The 21,082-nt window shown below is 45.5% G+C and overlaps 1 long non-coding RNA gene across 6 annotated transcripts; it reads right to left on the bottom strand.

Annotated features, from left to right (window-relative positions):
* Nucleotides 1-2,118: 2,118 nt before the first annotated feature.
* Nucleotides 2,119-9,632, bottom strand: LOC123592594. Of its 6 annotated transcripts, none has more exons than XR_006709853.1 (3): nt 7,926-8,724; nt 4,119-5,347; nt 2,119-3,118 (listed from the first exon to the last, which is right to left on the bottom strand). It is a non-coding gene; the product is annotated as an uncharacterized LOC123592594 (long non-coding RNA). The 6 variants fall into 6 exon arrangements; XR_006709851.1 differs by having other exon boundaries at nt 2,121-2,330; nt 2,848-5,347; nt 7,926-8,735; XR_006709854.1 differs by having other exon boundaries at nt 2,121-2,330; nt 2,942-5,347; nt 7,926-8,734.
* Between the last annotated feature and the right edge of the window lie 11,450 nt (nt 9,633-21,082).

Genomic DNA, 21,082 nt, shown 5'->3' with positions numbered 1-21,082 from the left:
CTTGTTGAATTCTGTGTTGAGCATGGAACCTGCTTAAGATTCTCTCTCTCTCTCTCTCTCTCTCTCTCCCTCCCTCCCTCTCTCCCTCTCTCCCTTACCCCACCCATCTCTCATTTGCATTAGCTCTCTGTCTCAAAATAATAATAATAATAATAATTGTTTAAAAAATGTTATCATGGCAGAATAGATGATATTTTTAATTATGTATTTTTCTTTTAATAGTTTATACATGTGCTGCTTTTGCTTTTTAACTTCTAGTATTACAGATGAGAAGTCCAATCCAAATCCGACTCTCTAGACTTTGAAGGCAAGCTTTTGCATTTGTCTAGAATTTTATAAGCTTTTACACTGAGACTTGCATTTTGGAAATTCACCAGGAAATGTTTAGATCTGAGCTGTCCAAAGTGGAAGTGACTAACATATGACTGTTTAAGTGCAAATGTTAGTTAATTTTAATTAAGTCAGTTCCTGAGCCGTATTATTCACATACCACAAGCTCCAAAGCTCATGTGACTAATGGCCACTGAGGTGCAGAGCTCAGAGCACTTCCATCATTGCAGGAAGCACTATTGGCCAGCTCTGATCTGGTTTGTATTACCAGTGCCATTAACATTAATACTACTATTAATCTTGCATGACATCTGCTGAACCCTTTCAATTGCAAAATTGAAGTTTTCTTTAGCTCAAAATGTCTTATTTATTTATAACTTCTCCATCTATTCTTTTTTCCTATTGAAATTCCTCAACACTGCGTATAAGGTCTCACTTCTCTAAATCTCACAATTTCCCTCATTATTCTCACTTTCTCCCCGCCATGTTTCCTTAATGAAATCTTTAATTTGGTGATCAGCAAGCGATTATTCTCTGTTATCAATTCTTCCGTTACATTTCTTATCTTGCGAAATGTGTATTTTAGCTAAAAATTTCTTTTGAGGGGGCTCTGTGAATATGTCTCCTTGAAAGTTTCTTTCTTTCTTTCTTTCTTTCTTTCTCTTAAGTTACACTCTTCTTCATTTCTTCTACTCTGGAGCGTCAGCACTCTGGTTGATCCCTCAGGCTGGTCTTCCTCCCTCAGTTGATTCCCTTTCTGAATCCAATGTGCCTTTGTGCTTTTCCTTGCCTCCTGTGGCTGTGGCTCACCCAGCAGGACCACCAAGCTCTCAGGGGAAATGGGTGGCCCTCGCTCTGGCACCTGCTGCAGTGGCCTCTCAGGCAGTTGTCGAAACTGGCCATTTCTCCTGACCCCTGTTGGTACCCGCACATCACAGACTGAAGACCCACCCCAGTTCGTTCCCCTCCAGAGCCCCAGGTTTCCAGGGATTAATTGGCCCTCCCAAGTAGTTAGGAAGACTGACAATCAGAACAAAGCTTCCACATGCCATCATCTGAATTCTTGGCTCTTGAAGGCTCATGTTTTACCCTCTCTGTCATTGAAGGAGAGCCCAAGAACAGTTCTGGGCAGAACTGTGGTAGAAGTTAACTCCAAGCATTGGCCCCAAAACCCAAAGGGATTTTTTCCCCAAAAAACATTAGCTTAAAGTGAGAAAGCTATTTCCCAAAAGAGAGTAAAACTTGGTATAAGCTTTCTGGAAGACAGTGAGGCCATAAGATTAAAAATTCACAAATACAGACTCCCTTTAAGCAAGCAATGATATCTAGGCATGTTTTCTGAGGGAACAGTTAAGGATATGTGCAAAAATCTAACTATAAGAATGCAGTTTAATACTGTTAAGACAGTAAAACATAAAAAGGTGATAGATATAGATAGGTAGGTAGGTAAATAGACAGATGAGGAAATACTCCAAATGACCCATAATAATTTGTAGCAAATTAGCTTCGAAACACTGTAATCTATGCACCGATATAAAATTATAGTCACTGAAGATAGTATTGTAGGTCATTTGTGTGTGTACTGATTCCATTTTCTATTGTCTTTAAATCTATAAACCTCTCTATGTGTTTATACCTCGATCTGCATAAAATGGGGAAAGACAGGATATACCCAAGTGTTTGAAAGTGGTAGATGGGCAAGCAACGTTTGATCATCTAAAATTTTATCTTCTTATTTTTAAATATCAAGCAAATTTTGCTTATGTGACTTTTTTAAAGTAGCGAACTTATTTTATTTTACGCTTAAAGTTCATTTATTGATTTTGCGAGGGAGAGAGGGAGAGCGTGAGCTGGGGAGGGGCAGAGAGAGAGCAGTACCCGAGTCTCCATTTGGGCTCAGGTCGTATTTCACGGTTTCTGGGAGGGAGCCTCGCCTCAGGCTCCACGCTGGCAGCACAGAGCTTGCTTGGGATTCTTTCCATGTCCCTCCTCCACTTGCACTAAATAAATAAATAAATAAATAAACCTCTTATTCCAGAACTCTAGTTGAACTTTTCAGAATCATGTTCAAGGTTTCCAGCAAACTGCATGGTTACCTGATCCCAGCTCCTTACTCTTGGCTTTTCCAGATTGTCTCACCCCTCCCCCCCCCCTTAGCCTCCTCCCTCACATCTCCTTCCGCCATTACACGCCATTAGATGATGACGAGCTGATGTACCACAGGGTCATCGTGGGCTAAGGAAAGCTCACTGAGAGGGAGGAATGGTCCCCTCCCAGGTCTTCCTCCAGGTTTCTGTTTCATCAGCAAAAGGTCAAGGGAGCAGGAATGGGCCTTTCATGGGCTGGAGCTCAGGGCTGGGGACAAGCATCCTAGGCTGTGCAGACGCCTACGGTCCTGCCCCAGCATCCAGCCGAAGTGGTGAAGGCTGTAGGGCTGAGCCCATCACCAGGGCAGAGGCAATAACAGGATACCAGTCAGACCAGGGCCAGCTAGAAGGCTCACTGTTGATGACTCACCTGCTAATCCGATCTCCTTCATTGTCCCCTAATCAACAGTGACAATAGCCTCCGTGTCTAGGACGGAAGGAGAGAAATTTAAAACCTGCTATACCTATAGCTCAACCCTCTTTCTGGCACCATGTGGTGAAGCAAGGACATATCAATATCTTCTTGCTCCAGGCTCTTTGAAGAAAGTCCAGGGCTGAACGACATGAGGGAGCAAAGGAGTCCTCGGCCTTGTCGGTAACTTGCCTCATGCTGCCATCTTGTTATACCCAAGTTTTACTTGCTGATGAAATAAATGAGAAAAAAAAAATGGACAAACTCTTGCTGAGCAGAGGTGGCATTTATGTGCTTGGCAAGTTTTTTATAATTCATGACGTTCTTTTTTTTTTGACACCCAAAACTCTTTTATTGGGGGTGGTGGGGGAGCACCGGGACCCCTCACTGCACGGCTAGTTCATTGACGCTGCTTCCTAAGTCCTGTGGCTTCATCATGTCAGATGCCTCAGGTGAGCTAGACAAGGACTCAAGGCACAAGACCTAGAAAGCTTCATCATTCTGGAAGGCCAGCCTCACAGTGGCTGGAGCCTGCAGCCATGCTGTCTGACTGAAAGTGAAGCCACACTTTCCCAGTGTCTTACCATCACCCAGAAACTGGTCATACTTGTAGCTGCTGCCTGAGGATGCCCTTGACGATAATGCAGAACAGTCTTGAAAGTTGCCTCTTGGCACATGTCGGGATACTACATAATGGAGCCTCCTCCTTGGAGACAAGGGCTCCCTCCTTCCGGGTTGTATGGCCTTTCCAACATTAGATCTAGTGACCAATGTATCTCACTTTGGGCCTGGGGGTCCCATGACTGTTCCCACGCATATTCTCCCTCCAGCTTTGGTCCATGACAGCGGGAGCCTCTTGAGGACAGGAATTCTCTCTCTCCCTGTGGCCAGAGACCCAGCAGTGCTGAAGGGGGTGGGTAAGAGGCCAAGGCACAGACAGGGAGAGGAACTGCCTCATAACCCAGAGCCTGTCAGTCAGAGGAGCTCACTAAAGGATACAGGAAGGGACATATTTGAGACTTTGGTAGAAAGTTTACAGGGGGTCAAAGTGGCATTCCCCGCCCCCCCCACCCCCCACTGTAGAGAAAGGGCCAGGGGCTGGTTCTCTTCAATGGAAGTGACATTCTTGGGGGCTCCCAAGGGACCTTTGTCTTTTCAAGTAAAATCTTCACCATTTGCTACCTCTAGACCAGTGTGTTCCTCAAATTTTAATGTGTACACAAAATCACCTGGGGATGTTGTAAGAATGCAGATTCTCACAAGTCTGGGGTGAACCTGAGAGCTGCTGCTGGCCCATGGCTCACACTCTGGATAGTGAGACGTTCAAGAGCGCACGTCATGGAAGAACATGGAAGCCTGTTCTTGCTACAGCTGAGTGACCTTCGTCAGACGCAACCAGATTTCCCGCCTGCGGTGGGTGAGGCAGGTTAGGAAGATGCCAAGTGTACAGAGGTGAGAGGAAGGGCCTCTTTACCAGCAAATCTAGCAAACGCATCTCTCCTCTTTCAAGCTCACCAGGTTGCCACAAAGATACTCTTTATACCGTCCACGTCTACGAAGTTCATTCTGGGCATTGAAGGGGTTAAAAGGGCCAGAGACGGTGAGAGAAAGCACCCTTTTCAAGGGCATTTCTAACAAGCTGAGCCTGATCCAAACCTGGTTTAATGAGTGCTTATTTTATACAAATAAGCTCACAGGCGCGTACTCATCTCTAATTAAACCAGAAAGAAAGCATTTGTTCTAATTGGGCTGCATAGCTCAAGAATTAATTGTGAGATTGTTTAGAATTGCAATCTTGTGACCCGTTCGCCAGAAGGGGGGCTGGGGGGGTGGGGTGGGGAACCTACTTTAGGAATCTCACTCTGTGTATTTTTTGCTAGGCTTTTTCTCTTCCTAATTCCTGGAAACCTTCCTGCAGTCTGAACTGATGATTTATAAACAAAAGCAAAAACTTCTGAGAGCAACTTACCGCCCTGCGTTACAGAGGCGTGGGCCAAGGTGAAGATAACGCAATTCAGTGTATATTCTAATGTGCCCCTGAGAAAGTGCCCTGATAATTAAGGGTTCGCACAATTTCTATGGGGGGGGGGGGGGGGAATCCTGAGTCACGTTATTTATCAATATCAAAAGAGTCACTTTTGTATTCGGCAGTCTGGCCTGCCTGGAAACAACAGATATTCTCCCCAAACGCCAGTCCACAGCCACATTCAGCCAAAAATGCAAGAGGTTTCTACGGGCTCATCCGGTGCCCTTGGGTGGCGTTGATTGCCATCGAGTTTGCAAAGAATTACTCGACGGTGCTTGGCACTGTTTGCTCCTGAGCTGCCCTCCTCTGCTTGGGCTCTGTCTTCTGTATCTTGTCGGTGCAGCTCACTGACAAATGCCGGCTGTTTTCCTGCAGCCAGTTCAGCTCATCTAGCTGCAGAGAGAACAAGCTGGGTCTTTTGCCCTTCAGAAGCTAAAAAAAAAAAAAAAAAAAAAAAAAAAAGATACAGCTATGTCATCCTTGACGGCACACCCTGAACCCCTCCGAATCAGGGGCAGATGTCTTTAGAGAACCGGACAGGCTGGGACCGAGGTGGCCTTTAGCAGCTGGGACCCCAGTGCATTGGTGCAGCTCCGTTCAGCTAGCTGTGCTTGGGTTGCTAATACTCTGCCAGGGGCAAAAGGGAACCTATTTCACTGCCAAGAACTAGCTTGAGCTTGTGAAGCTGACACTCGGAAAAGTCTTGCTTTGACTTGTATCTGGAAAGAGAACATTTCAAGTTGAATGTCAGTGATGGAGGAAAAGGGGGATGCTTCAGATGGTCTTCCCGTGCGATACCACGTTTCACCAGCGGGTCAGACTTCTGCTGGGGGGGTTCCCACCTCGCAGCCTTTGCCCCTTCCAAATGCACAAGTTTGCACAGTTGTTCACTCTTGAACACAAAACCTGGCTGCTCTTGAGTAAGTTTCAGGGATGGAAAATGCAGAGGACTTTGCCAGAATTGCATAGCATGAAGCAACCCAAAGCAGACCATAGTAATCGCAGACAGGAAAATGGATCTGAACAAAAACAGAACCGTTTTTGCTTCGGGCAATGGATTTTAATAAAGATCCAGTTGATTGCGCCCAGCAGAGACCAGGCATTAAATCAATCATCCATGCAACAGCCTCCACCCAACCAGCATTACACCAGGGCGTGTGGGAGATAAATTGGGAAATGAAAGGCATATGGCCTTCTCGTGAGGAGGGAGCACACCTCTGTAGGGAACTTTTCACTAGACTGTGAGTCTTTAAGGGCCAGCTTAGGGCTCTGAGTTCCCATCTCCTGACGTGAGATCCCATCCCAGGCTCCACAGATCTTTGCAGAATGAATGGATCTTTGCGGAATGAATGCAAAGATAATGGGAGACCGAATATAACTAACATGAAGCACAGGTATCCATTGGCACCGCAGTTCAAAAGGGGACCGACCAGTGTGGGAACAAATAAGCGAGGAAGGGCCCTGGAGGGTGAATCGGGCCTCAGTGCAGAGAGTGATCCTGAATATCCGTGGCTTCTATATCTCCTCATTTCTATTCCCAACCTTTCCCCCAATCTCCTGAACTTCCTGAGACCACAGCCTGCATCAGGCTCTTTTCACTGCAGAGAGAATTTGACTTAGAGACTCCTAATCCTACTGCCTATACTATCCTAATGCTAAGTTACCATCTTAACCTTAAGTGTTTAATACATGCAAAACCAAAAAGATGAGAAAAACACACAGAGATGCTAATTCCTGGTTCATTTTGTTCATTGCACACGAAAAATGTATGAGCCAAAAGTTTATCATCGTACACTCTACACGTCCACAATAATACACGTACATAAGAGTATTTTAAATATATTAAAATCCAATGGCTTAAACAAAACCTACTTAACGTACAATGTTGTATTGGTCAAAATAGCTTAAGCCATACAACGATTAAAAAATGAGCTCCGAGATCTCCATGGCTTTACACACAAAGGTTTATTTTTGCTTTGCTATGTGTTTAAGTACGTGGCAAGGAGACGACGTGTTAACTCTCAGGAACCAGGCTCTACCACTTGAAACATGTCCAGGCCCTATAGGAAGGGAAGATATAGCCAAGAAGGGTCATGTCCTGACTCTTCTACACTTGAATCCAGAGATGACATAAACCACTTTCACCTACAGCCTATTGGTCAGAACTAGTCAAGGAAACTTACCCGAGAAGTCATCAACCACTAATAATAAAGCCTCAATTACTCTCTGAGAGGTCTGTTTGATCTTCGAGGCCCCCAAGTTACCTCTCAGTTGGGTGATACCAAAGTGCCCAGCATTTCACCATAGGGTCTAAACCAAGGGCCACGGCCAAGAGGCGAGAGGCAGAGACTATGAATGCTGAGGACAGAGTAACTGTCTGGCCCAACTTTTTACTCATTGGGTCTCTGATTCTTTGTTGCCATATCTCACTCACTAGGGATAGCATATGATTCTGCAAATACTCCAAGTAGATTGAATATTTAAAATGTAAGGTTTTTTTTAAGATCCATTTAGTATTTCCTTCCAGTTTCAAATACTGGGAACAATAAAAATTGGAAGTTCAAAACCTCAAATATCCCTGAGCCTCTAAGAGGCCTTACCAGGGATAGATAATCCAGTGAGCTCGTTGACAAAATTAGCTGAAAATGCATGTGGGTGTTAGGCCCCTGGAGACGGGCTGCTCTAAGCCCAGATCAATCACCCCCTGGTCATGAACAGACTCCACCCCACCAGGGTGATGACCACATGGAGAAAGATCCTGCGGTGGTGGCGACCTTCAAACTCAGCTTTTCAATCCAGCCCATCTGTACCTGGCCCCCAGCATCGCTGCGGGGAGGCGCTCTGGCTGCCAAAAACCTCCAAGTGTCATTGAGAGAAGTTGGTTAGATTCTTGCGGTTTGAGGATTAAGCCCGTGTGGAGACTCTAGTGTTTTTCGGTGCTGGAAGGCGGGGGGGGGTTCCTGGGGTTGGAGGTGGGGGTCCCGGCCTGAAGCCCGCCAAACCCCGTCACCTGAACAAATAGCTCCCTGTCGCACCGATGTCACTGGAGAGAACAGCTGAGGTTCAGCGGAGCATCTGCTAATGAATCGTCTCCACGGTGTCAGCTCTCCCGCCGGGGGCCCGTCCTGCACTCTGACATTATTTTCCTTAAGTGAACAAAAGGAAAGCCGGGATGGCATTTATCCAGGCCAGCTGACTAAGTCAGCACAGCTGGCTCCACCAGCTTAAAGACACCTCACTGATCACCAGCTCCAAATAATCTCAAAACTGGCCCCTGCAAACTCTCCTCCTCTGGGAGGGCAGATACAAAGCAGGGGCCAAGTCCTGCGGGGCTCCGGACCCACAGTCTGCCGTGGAGGGGAGAGGTGGGGACCTCCCATCCTCCCCCGGCTCCCGGCTGATGAGAAAGCAGAGGAAGAGGAAGGCCTGGCCTTGGGGCAGGGTGGGGGAAGCTTGCTGGGAAGCCGTGTGTGTTCACTGTGCCTCCAGCCCAGGACTGCCTGGGAACCCAGGGAGGTCCAGGAGCCCAGGCTACAGGAGGCGTGTGGCATCAGTGTAGACGCTGAACCTGGGCCAATTTCAGCAAAGGCCAAGATGAGACTGGATGGTGAGGGCACTTGCCTCGCCCTCTCCCCACTGGGGGCAACTTGTGTCCAAAACTGCATTTTGCATTAAAATAGGGCAAACAGGGACTGAGTTTCTTGGGCAAGGCAGCAGACGGGGCCGGATTGAGGTCACCTATTTTCTGAGCTAGGAAAACACTTATTTGGGCTTTCATAAAGATTTTTCCTACTTTTTAAAGGTGTGTCCAAGAGAAGGATTTAATGAATGCTTGGGGCACCTGGGTGGCTCCATTGGTTGAGCATCCGACTTTGGCTCAGATCATGATATCGCGGTTCGTGGGTTTGAGCCCCAAATCGGGCTCTGTGCTTCAGCTCGGAGCTTGAAGCCTGCTTCGGATTCTCTCTCTCTCTCCTTCTCTCTCTCTCTCTCTCTCTCTCAAAAATAAATAAATAAACATTAAAAATATAAAATTTAAAAGTGCTTGGTAGTGCCTGGCCATAGGCACACTATGTAACAGAATGGCTTCACAGACACAGGCCTGTGAGATTTTATTACCTGCATAGAAGAAACCGATACCTTTTGTATCCTGCAAACTTGAAAAAGTTCAAGAAAGTCTCAGATGGTGAATTCAGGACGAACAACGGAAGCAGGCCTTCATGGTGACATACCCCGTCACCTCCTGCGTAGACATTGTGCTTTCTAACTCTTCCCTTCCCTTCAGCTCAACAAATGGTCACACACCTAGGAAATTCTTCAAGGAACATTCAGGCTGTGCTCCTATATTCAGGAACGTACCGGAGAGCCCTGCTTTCTGAGACTTGGGACTGTCTGCTTTTTGAAAAGGATGTTCACTTGAACAATGCATGTATTTGGGCCTCTCTGGCCCACATCATCTCTACAAGGACTCATTAGAAATGTGTAAAGAAAGCAACTCCAGGTTGGAATGTATCCAAGCAGAAGACCAGATCGGCACAGAATCAGACTCTCCTGTAAACCCCATAGCCTCCGTGGTATCACCCTCTGGGCTATGGACAGACCGTTTGACCTAAGTTACTTACTACCAACCAGCAAATGAATTTTTCCAGTGGATTCTCAAGCCCGTCTTTTTCTTGTGGCATTGTTCCATTCTGATAAATTTATCTGGATTGTGCCTATGAGAGTAAAGGGTTGGGGTCATTCACTAAAGACCATGAGCCTCAGAGTATTGGGAAATAATGATTCTACTTTCCCTGCTTGAATTAGGATTCTCCTAAGCAATGGACGTAGGAGGTCAGAAAGAATGGACAGCTGTTTTTAAAAGACACGGATATGCATCTGAGGGTCTTTGCAGTTTATGAGGCATCTGTACCACAACGAGTTCCACAGATACATCTTATCATTTGGAATTGAGTTACTTAAGAAATGGGCCAATGCAAGAAGAACACTAAGACCGCCCTTTGTCTCCAGAAAGAAGGAAATAAATCTCTCATAGGAAAGAGACCGCCTGACGTACCAGGGGGAAGAGAGACATCCCTACTGTCAGAGATATGAAATTCAAAACAAAGAATTCTGTATAAACAAATCTTGTTACTTTTCTTAGTTGTCTACTCCGGACCTGATCATTTTTAGAATTCCTTGCTAATGATAGTTCTTCAGTGTAAAAAGCATAATCATCCTGTGAAATATCAAAGATTTATGCTTCTTCGTCTAAAATGTGCAAAAGCTGCCTGCCACGCTCATTTCTATGTCCCAATTTCATCACTGGACCTTTGTGAGCCTGTATGAAAACTCTGAGGTTTTCTCCTGTTTAAAAAAAAAAAAAAAAAAAAGTAAATAAGCCAACTTATAGCACTTAACAAATAAGCCCTCAAATTCCTGCATTTATATAAAAAGGAGGCATAATGCCAAGCAATGCAAAGTAACAATTTTGCCCTTGAAGATGTAGTCAGAGAAGACGCGGCTCTGGCTGAGAAGGTCGGAGATTAACTCTGCAATATAAGCCCATGAGCTGGATGCATGAAGATTCCAGATTTGCATTTAACAAATCTGCTACCCTAAGCAAGGTAGACTTGGCTTTGCTCTGGGAGTACTTAGAGAGTTGTTGACAATAAGTGAGTTTGAGCAGGAGGACACATTCATGAAATAACTACAGGGGTGCCTGGGTGGCTCAGTCGGTTGAGTGTCCAACTTCCGCTCAGGTCATGATCTTGTGGTCCGTGAGTTCGAGTCCCGCGTCGGGCTCTGTGCTGACAGATCAGAGCCTGGAGCCTGTTTCAGATTCTGTGTCTCCCTCTCTCTCTGACCCTCCCCCGTTCATGCTCTGTCTCTCTCTGTATCAAAAATAAATAAACATTTAAAATTTTTTTTTAAATTTTTTTTTTCAACGTTTATTTATTTTTGGGACAGAGAGAGACAGAGCATGAACGGGGGAGGGGCAGAGAGAGAGGGAGACACAGAATCGGAAACAGGCTCCAGGCTCTGAACCATCAGCCCAGAGCCCGACGCGGGGCTCGAACTCACGGACCACGAGATCGTGACCTGGCTGAAGTCGGACGCTTAACCGACTGTGCCACCCAGGCGCCCCTAAAAAAATTTTTTTTAAAAAGAAATAACTACAAACTGTAATGAGTGCTGTGAAAAGAACATGGCGTGTCATAAGAAGGCCTGGAAGGATGCTATCTATATTCACGCCGAGGCCTAGAGTGCCAGGAGGAAAGCTAAGAGAGCTTCCAAGCAGAAGAGCATAGCCGGAGACCCAGAGGCAGGGAAAATTTAACCCATGGAGAAACCAAAAGGCTGGTGTGGCTGAACCTGAAAGACCAGGCCTGAGAGATGAAGTGCAGTTGGAGGCAGGCAAGGGCCGGATGATGAAAACTTGCCAGCTGCAGTGAGGATTTTGGATTTTACTCCATGTGCCATTGGAAGGGGTCATAACAGGTAACCATGAGATCATCTGGTTTTCATAATTAGAAGGCTATTCTGGATGCTGTGTGGAGAACGGGTTAGAGGAGAAATAGACAAGTGGCAAGACATTCAGGAACTGTTTAGAATAGTCTACAGGAACTGGTGGGAGAGTCTACAGAAGCAGTAATAACAACCTGGCTGAAGTTAGTGATGTGGATATGGAATGGGTAGACCAGTTGGATGACTGAAAGTCTTGTTATAGACACATTAATTCCGATATATCTGCAAGACATCCAAGGACAGATCGTGAGTAGGCAGTTAGATACATGAGTCTGGAGTTTACAAATATAAATTTGGAAGTCACAGACATAATTTACATATCTGGGAATGAGTAAGTTCACCTGGTATGAGACACAGTGAGAAAGGGAGACAGAATGAGCGTTAGGAACTGCCAACACATCCGTTCTTAGTAGTTGATACGTAGCCAGTAGAGGAAACAGCTTTGAGTAATTTAGCCCTAGCTCTGTCACTCAGAAGTCGGCGTCCTTGGGCTAAGAGACTGGATGGTACAGACCCAAAGTTCTCTGAATGTTTACTACCCCATGATTTTACCAAAAGGCATTTTCCCAAACCTACAAGCTGACGAATGTTGGGTGGGCTCAGGATTGACGTGATAGAGGTCAGCTAGAATGACACCCGCCTTCTCTCCATTGTGTTTCTTCAGACAAAATGGTGGGCTAAGTAAATGATGGGCCTGATATTGCCGTGGAGAGAGCCCTCAGATTTTAGCGAAGAAAACTTTAAATGATAAGAAGGTTCCAAGTATTTGTGAACACAGAGGTTAAATTCAAGTGTGTCTTGGGGTGAGGAAACAACTGAGAAAAGATTTAGAAGCCGGGAATTGTCCAACCAAGGAGACCTTTTCAATGAAGGAAAGGGATATTTCTTATTCTGCCTTTTGCCAAAATAGAAGCATGAGGGAGATCCCAATCCTTTGGATCACCTAAAGCAAATACTCTTCAAGTCAACAAGAGAGGACCAATCAGTGGCATTCTCTTAAGAGCTTCCAGGGCTTTGCGGTGACAGTGTGGAGCCTGCTTGGAATTTTCTTTCTCCTTCTCTCTCTGCCCCTCCCCCTCTCAACATAAAGAAGCTTAAGAAAAAAGAGCTTCCAGGAAATGAATGTCATAGAAAGTTTAGTGTAGAGTACATTGAATTACCTGTGAGTTCTTTTAGGTCCTGAGTTACTCTCTCCTGCAGGTTATATAGTTTGGGAAGCTATAGGCGGGAAACAAATAATAGAATGAATAGGAGATTTTACATTTATTTTTTTAATGTTTATTTATTTATTTTGAGAGAGAGAGAAAGATAGGGAGAGACAGAGAATCCCAAACAGGCTCCATGTAGAGCCCCATGCAGGGCTCGATCCCAAGACCATGAGATCAGGATCTGAGCCGAATCAAGAGTTGGACGCTTAACTGACTGAGCCATCCAGGCACTCCTAGAATTAATAGGATTTTTAAAGGAGCTGCATATATAGTTAGTGTATCAGTTTGCATGTGATGTGTAACAAGCTTCCTCAAAACTTAGTGGCTTAAAATATCAAACATTTTGCAGTGTAAGCACCTGAGAGTTGGCTTTTTGATTATAATGCAAGTGTCTGACATTAAGCTTTTGATTTCCAAGCAGCCTCTTCACACAGCTATCTCCAATAAACACACTGCCAGCCACGAGACTAGATAAAAAGCCAGGCCACTCCACCCCTGCTTTAGAGGTCCCTGGTTGACTTCCATAACTGACCACTTGAAAAATAAGTGTATTTTTCCCTGCCCATGCTGTAATTATTGCTCTTATGTTTTAAATTCACCAACGAGGAGTGAACCCACAAAACCCTAGACAGCCCCATCTTCAATCCCAATAAAAGCAGAACCTCAAGCCCATGCTTTCTCTCTCTCTCTCTTTCCACAACCTCGTTGTATGACCCCAGACGTGCCATGCACTGTCCATGACCCTGCGTGCGATAAACCTTGATTGTTGTTTCAAAATTCCCTGAGAGTTGCTGCTGAGGTGCCTCTTGCAATCATAATAAGAACCACAAGGACCAGTGCAGCTACAACACCGACTCTGAACGGGGACATTTCTGTGGGGGCTCGCCCCAGGCCTAGGTGAATGCCCTCCAGCAATTCTAGCCAATAGCCTCACTATTAACAGACTGAGACCAGCACAACACACATTTATACTTCCTCACCATCCCATGGGTGGGCTGAACAGTTCTGGTTTAGCCTGGCATAGATGATCTCTGCTGGCTCTAGAGGAGTTTCAGATCATCTTTTGTGTGGCAGGGGTCACACAGGTCTAAGAGAGCAGACTTCAGTGTGTGAGTTCTTTTCCTACCTCTGCCTGAATCATGTGTTGATCGTGCTTGGATTGTCCTATTGGCTGAAGCAACTGCCAGAAGCAAGTTCTGATTAATGTGGATGGGACTAGCCAAGGGTATGGATGCAATGACACACGAATAAATCTGGGGCCATTACTTGGACAATCTACCACAGATATCCCCTATCTGATGCTATGGAAGAATCTGGAGTTAAAAGGGAACAATTTAGGAGCCTACCATGAGCACATGAGCGCCTGAAAACATTGTATAATTATTGAAAGAAAATTTTAAATGTCAGTGTGGCCAAATACTCCCTGAACAAAGTTAAAAGGTAAATACAAATTGACGAAAAGGTGTCTCCCATACAAAAGACATGCAAAGGATCAATACTCCAAATGTACAAAGCCTTGGTACAACACAATGAAGAGAAGACAAAAACCCCACAGTGGGCTTTTGCCTTTTCCTTGACTGGGCAGTTTCAGAAGCCAACGACCAGTGCCTTGGGAGAGAGCAGTGCTTGGAGGGGGGAGATGTGTCCACTGGTGAGAGCTTAATCTACCTCTACCCTCCCGCATAACCTAGGCTGTGCTTTCTATATCCAGTCTTTCCTTTGTTCTTGCTTATTTTCTGAGCCTCATTTTTCAGCCTCCTTGTCAATGACATGAGCCACCCGATACCCCCCAAAAATCAATTCTCCATCTGCTTAGGTTGGTTTCTATTGTTTGCAGCTCAGAACTTCAACAGGTACACACCCTACTAGAAAAACGTGCAAATATGAGTAGGCGAGTCGTAAAGGCAAAATACGAAATAACCAATGAGGACAGCACCTGTCTTGTAGACCACAATGCTGATGGTGTTCATATGTAACACAACAGAAATTAGGAAATAATTGACAATATCCATCCTCACAGTGGGGAGGATGCAGAAAACAGGTACTTGCCAGCATTATTTCTGGGAACGCATGCTACGTGATCTTTGCGCAAAGCAATTTGACATTGTGTATCAAAAGATAAAATTTCAAAAAAAAGACAAAATTTCATGCTCGGCAATTCCACTTCTTGGATTCCCACCTAAGGACGTAGTCAGGAAATAATGTGGAAAGACATATGTATCTGGAGGACCACTGCCCCAATGTGTACCACAGCACAAAAAAAGAAAAACTGAATGTATGGTGTTCCATAAAATAAAACAATACACTGTCACTTAGTAGCTAATTCAAGGTGGCACTATTTGATCTGGCAGGATATCTGAAGACTCCTAGCACACCGAAAACCAGAGAACAGAGCCTCAGGACTGGTGGGATTCCACTTCTGTGCATGAGACTTTCTAGATATGTTGAATTCATTTATGACTTCCTTGAAAAACACCCCAAGACAACCATGATTTTACATATCCTCCAAATACTAATTCATTTCTTATCATTATAGCTCTATGATAGAGGTCCTTGTATTATCTCCATTTTACAGATGAGAACACTGAGGCAAGTTAACTAGTCCAGGGTCCCAAGCTGACAAGCAGGATAAAGAGGGTTCGAATCCAGGAAACCTGGATCCATACCCCGAGCATTTACTAATGAGCCTTTCAAAACCGTACCCCAAAAATTTAGTAGGGCCTATATCTCTGTCTAGTTGGAAGTTGGATGTTTTCTCTTTTGTCTGTTGTATTTTCCTTTATTTATTATCTATTTTTAATCCATTATGTCTTTTTGTTCTGTTTCACAGTTTACGTGTATTAGCTACTTACAGAAAGACCTTCCAATAGGTCTGCTTACACGCAGAACAATCCAACGGCCAGACGATCCCCTTACTACCATCTGAACGTCACTCTTCCACTCAGTGTCACATGCAGCACTGGAGTGGATGTCTACTACCCACTGGAGTGGATGTCTACTAAAATGAAAATGGGGACAACTAAGTTGACTTGAAATCATTCCACCTTGAATGTGCCAGAGAACCTTCTAGGGAAGAAGAACAGGCATGCCAGGAACCTGAAGAGAAAATAAAATATATAAGAAGAGGGGACTTTCTGCTAATCTGGGAGGAACATCATCCAGAGGAGAGAGTGAGTCATGCACTCAAGGCTCTCACCACAGGGTCAACAAGAAGGAGCAGAACACAGGGAGAGCAGCAGGAGTTTATATTCCTCTTAAAGAGCACAAATGCCTAGTCTTACTCTTTGCTTTTGTTGTTGTTAATGGGAACACTTATAATGGTAATGACAACAATGATGTGATGTTGATGAAGTAGGTAACTTCAAAAGGTAATTTGTAATGTAGAACATTAAGCTTTTAAAAATACGTCTGGGGTAATCAACAAACTCATACAGTTTCTTATAGGCATTTTAAATAGCCTTTTTTTTTTTCACTTCTCAGTCCCTTCTCTCTTCTCACTACCCTGTGCCTGAGGCTGTCATACTGGAAGGGCCTTGATGGGCACCTCGAGACAGGAGAGGAAACCAAATGATTTAGTACACCAGGCTGGACAGCTGCGAGGAGGAGATCAGCTGGGTGGTGTGGAAATTCCCAACTCTCTCGCTGATGCTCTTCCCAGAATGGGTCATGGGGAGGGCCACTTACCCCACGTCCTGGACCCCACAGGGAACACAATAGCTGACAACCAGCATCCAGAGAAGAGGAAAAGAAAAATAGGAACTTATCGAGAGAGTGAACACGTAGGAATATTCCATATTGTTGTATTGTTGTATTGTAATTATTCCTATTTCACTGGTAAAAAAAAAAAAAAAAAATTGAAGACTTAGAGAGGTTAAGTATCAAAGGGCCAAGAGGAGGGAAAAGCAAACCGGGGGTCAAAGGGCACAGGTTTCTATATTTACATTTTTGAGGAATTTCCATACTGCTGTCCATGGTGGCTGAGAGAATTGGTATTCCCACCGACAGATTAAAAATGGAAATAGCATATAATCCAGCGATCCCACTTCTGGGTATATATCCAAAGGAGATGGAAACCAGATATCAAAAAGACAGCTGTACTCCCATGTTATTGCAGCATGATTTACAAGAGGCAACAGGTGGCAACAACCTAAGGGTCCGCCAATCGATGAATGAATAAAGAAGCCGGGTAAATGTACAGTGGAATATTATTTAGCCACAGGACTGCCATTTGCAATGACCTGGCTGGGCTTTGAGAACATTGCACTGAGACAAGTCAGCTTGGAGAAAGGCCGAAACTGCATGATATCATTTATACTCACGCGTGGAGTCTGAACAAGCTGACTTCATAGACACAGACCGTAAAATAGTGGTGGCCAGGAGCTGGGGCTCGGGCAACTGAGGAGATGTTGTTTAATGATACAAACGTGCACGTAGCAGATGGGTAAATTCTGGAGACCTAATGCAAAGCGGAGTGATTGCACTCAACAATACTGATTTTATACCTCAAAGTTGCTAGAAGGCTAGATTGTAAACGTTCTCACCACAAAAAAGCAATGGCACAGGTGGTACCAGGTGGTAATCATACCGCACTATGTAAATGTGTCAAACCAACATCTTCGTGCTCCTTAAACTTACACGACATTGTATGCCAATCATACCTCAATAAAAAAGGGAGGGGCGCCTGGGTGGCGCAGTCGGTTGAGCGTCCGACTTCAGCCAGGTCACGATCTCACGGTCCGTGAGTTCGAGCCCCGCGTCGGGCTCTGGCCTGATGGCTCAGAGCCTGGAGCCTGTTTCCGATTCTGTGTCTCCCTCTCTCTCTGCCCCTCCCCCGTTCATGCTCTGTCTCTCTCTGTCCCAAAAATAAATAAACGTTGAAAAAAAAAATTAAAAAAAAAAAAAAAAAAGGGAGCTCTGGTTTCCCTTCTCCTAGGGAAAGGGGGGCCCCTGTGATTCTGGAAGATGCCATCTCCGCCCCGTGGAGAAACTGTGGCCCAATCCAAAAGACTCAGAGAGCGACTCCCTAACCCACATGCCCTTGTATAATCAAATCCTCCCAAGCTCAGTTTCCTTGCTGACGCCTGGAACTAAGAACCCACCCTGTGGTTTGGGGGCCTGAGTGAGATGGTGAGTTTGAGCTGCTGCACATGCTGACGGACAGAGACCCAGTGCTCAAGAAGGAAGATCTGTCATTGTTATGATTATTAGTAGTTATAGGATTGTTATTCCAATTATTTATCTAAAATGTTTTCATAGGTACAGAGTATAGCATTGGATGTATGTACTTGATTGATTTATCTAAACCCCTGTTATGGGGCATGAATCTTGTTCACAAACCCTCTACCGTTAATCCTGTTAATGACCTTGGGGAAAGCAAGCACAAATACAACAATGGGGAAGGAACATGGTTTACTGCACCACCAGGAGTTCCTGGTTCTCTCTTGGGGGCCCCTCTGTTTCAATGATGGAGGGAACGCTCCAGGGCCTTCGCTCAACCTTAAATCAATGCAAAGGGAACCAGGACTCCACGCAGCTCGGGAGGCCTGCCCAGAGCATTTGTAGGCTGGGGAGAGTCCAAATGGAGATGCCACGTAACTACTTAGAAGTTACAAACCAAGCTCACGTATTGCTCAATATGTAATCTCCACCTCTCCTCCTTCCGTCATGCTTCAGAGGCCGGGTTTCAATGCAGGCTTCTCAGATTCCTTGGTGTTCCATGCTAAAACTGGCAATGAGGAGAAGCAAGCCTCAGCTCTCCACCTGCCCTTCCTCTCTTACCACTCGAACTCCATTCCACAGCACGCAGAGCTGAGTGGACTCCCCAGCCTGCACATCTAAGATCTGTCCACACCTAACATCAGACAACTGCCCCTGTGCCACCGCCAGGCATAGGGCCATGCACGCTGGTCTGCCCAAGGAGAACAGACATGGAGAAGAGTCCCATGTAGGCTCTGGAAGTAGGCTCAAGGTCACTGGATAGGGAATTCTGGGGTCTAAAAGAGGGGCATTCTAGAAGGGAATTCTAGAAATGTTATACTCCCTTCTAGACTGCATTCTGGGAGGGCACATCCCCTGAACCTCCTGATGTCTTCATCTTACGAGAAAGAACAAGGCTAGAGGAAGATCAGAGTAGAGCCCTATAAAGCAAGGGTCTTACAACAGAGGTCCCTTGCCCAGGTCTAAGCGAGAGCAGAATTTCTCAGGGGAAGTCCTCTCATCTGGCTGGTAAACTTACAGACTACTATTGGGAATCGAACTCAAGTAGATACTTTCATTCATTTATTCAGCGAGTATTTTTCCAACCATCAACTACATGTCAAGTGCACTTATAAAAGAGAAACAAGGCTAAAAAGACAGTCCTTGCTTTCACGGCACTTATATTCTTTCTCCATGCCATGGTAACTGGACAGGTGATGATAAGCACTGTGAAGCTATTAAAGCAGGGTTTGTGTGATAGAATGGGGATCAGCAGGCTCATTTATGTTGAGTGTTCAGGAAAGACCTCTTTGAGGAGGTGACATTTGAGCTAAGGCCTAAACGTCAAGATGGATCCAGCCTTGTGAAGTCCTGGAGGCAGAGGGGATAACAGGTGCAAAGGACCCAAGGCAGGAGAAAGCTTATGGTATTGGATAACAGAAGGAAAGCCAGTGGGCTTAGCCTAGTGAGCAAAAGGGCAGGAGGTGAGGACAGAGAGGTTGCCAACACTAAATTGAGGAGGGTATAGGTAAATACCCTATAGGTACCGATATTTTATGGTATTTAGATTATTGTTCAAAATGCCACGAAAAACCACTAGGTATCCTAAGCCAGAAGAGATGTGACCTGATTTATGTTTTTAAAGAGCATGCTATACAAAGAATGAAGGGGGAAATAAAGCTGGGAACAGGCACACCAAACAAGAGGCACAGCCCAGGTAAAAGGATGTGGTTTCTGGGACTAGGTCGGTAGCTTTGAAGCTAGGAAGACATGAGATAAGGAATAAGTCAGGATATGTATTTTGGAGCTACCCTTGAAAGAACTTGGTAATAGATTGCATATGGAAGGTAAGGGAGGGAGAGGAGCCCCAGACGACTCTCAGATTAGGATCTGCTCAATTGTTCAGATAGTAGTCCCATTAATGGAGATGTGGCAAAGGGCGGAAAGTGAGAAAATCCAAGGGGGTCTGGGAAGTGCAGGGGCCCATGTGGACTGTTCAGTGAACAGCCACCATCTCTGCCACCGTGGGCCATGTGCACAATAGAAGGGAGGGAATCAATCCTGGAACGCTTCCCACCCAGCCACCCATGTCCCTTTCCCATCCACCTTTCCTCTGCTAACTCAAGCTTCTCCTCTGTCTCATTTCCTCAGGACTCGGCTCTCCATCACTCATCTCTCTCCCTCCCGCTGCTCCTCCCCCACTCGCGCTTTTTCTCTCTCTCTCCCTCTCAAAATAAATAAATAAACTTAAAAAAAAAAAAAAGAATTAATAGAGCCTGAAGGAGACACCGCTTCCTTGGGAATCTGCTTTCATCCACTAACGGACAAAGCAAGTCCATATAATGCTACCATTTCTGGCCCAGGAGCAGGAAGAGGGAGGTGATCACATGCCAATTGTACATTTCTCTTACTTGTGTGACAATAATGGCTTCCTTTTATTGGGTGCTTATTCCATATTGCCACTATTATTTTTGTCATTATTACGATTACTTTGAAAAGTGGCACAGTCAAGTCAAATCCCAAATCTGAGGCTTAGTGACCTCAAGCAAAGTTACTTACCCTCTCAATCCTGTTTCCACGACCATTTAAAATGAGGCTAAAACCACGCCCCTCGTAGCCTTGAGACTCCAACAGTCTCAACAGTCTCGTAACAGAAGAAAGGCTAAGCGTCGTGGTTCCAGGGTGGCAACCCCAGCTGGTACGCGGGCCATTCTTTCCTGAGAGGAAGAGAGAGAAGCTGGTGGAGGAGAAAAAGACCGTGAAGTCATTCTGACCAAAGACTTTGAAGCAGGGCCTGCCCTTATTCCGGGTCTGTGGTGCAGCTGCAAACTGAGCCTGAGCCGCTCGGACCCACACAGAGCAACCAAAGCCCCTCACCAAATGGCCTGTCGACACCCGGTTCCCTCCCAGGACCCCCCACCGCGCCCAATTCCCTACGAATCCATGCTTGGAGACCCGGGAACGTTTAGTGCAAGGGTAAGAGACTGGCGGCGTGTTAGGAATATTGACACAGCAGTGGTTTAATTAAATCTTTGGTGGAAAAACACAGCTAAGAGGTGGGGCCAGCTCACCAGGCATCTGAGTCCCTGCCATCCTCTGGTACCAACACCGGAGTTAATACCATCACTCTTGCCATGATGTCACTCTCAAAGGGGCTGAACTGTCATTTGAAAACACCGCCCGGCTCTTGAAACCAGTCACCTTCTTCAGAGAAACTCCACGGGCAGAAATTCTGGGTGTGACATAAGCCAAAGCA

The sequence above is a fragment of the Leopardus geoffroyi genome, chromosome D4, assembly GCF_018350155.1.
Source record: "Leopardus geoffroyi isolate Oge1 chromosome D4, O.geoffroyi_Oge1_pat1.0, whole genome shotgun sequence".
Taxonomy (NCBI): Eukaryota; Metazoa; Chordata; class Mammalia; order Carnivora; family Felidae; genus Leopardus; species Leopardus geoffroyi.
This window is presented reverse-complemented; position numbering and strand designations above follow the sequence as displayed.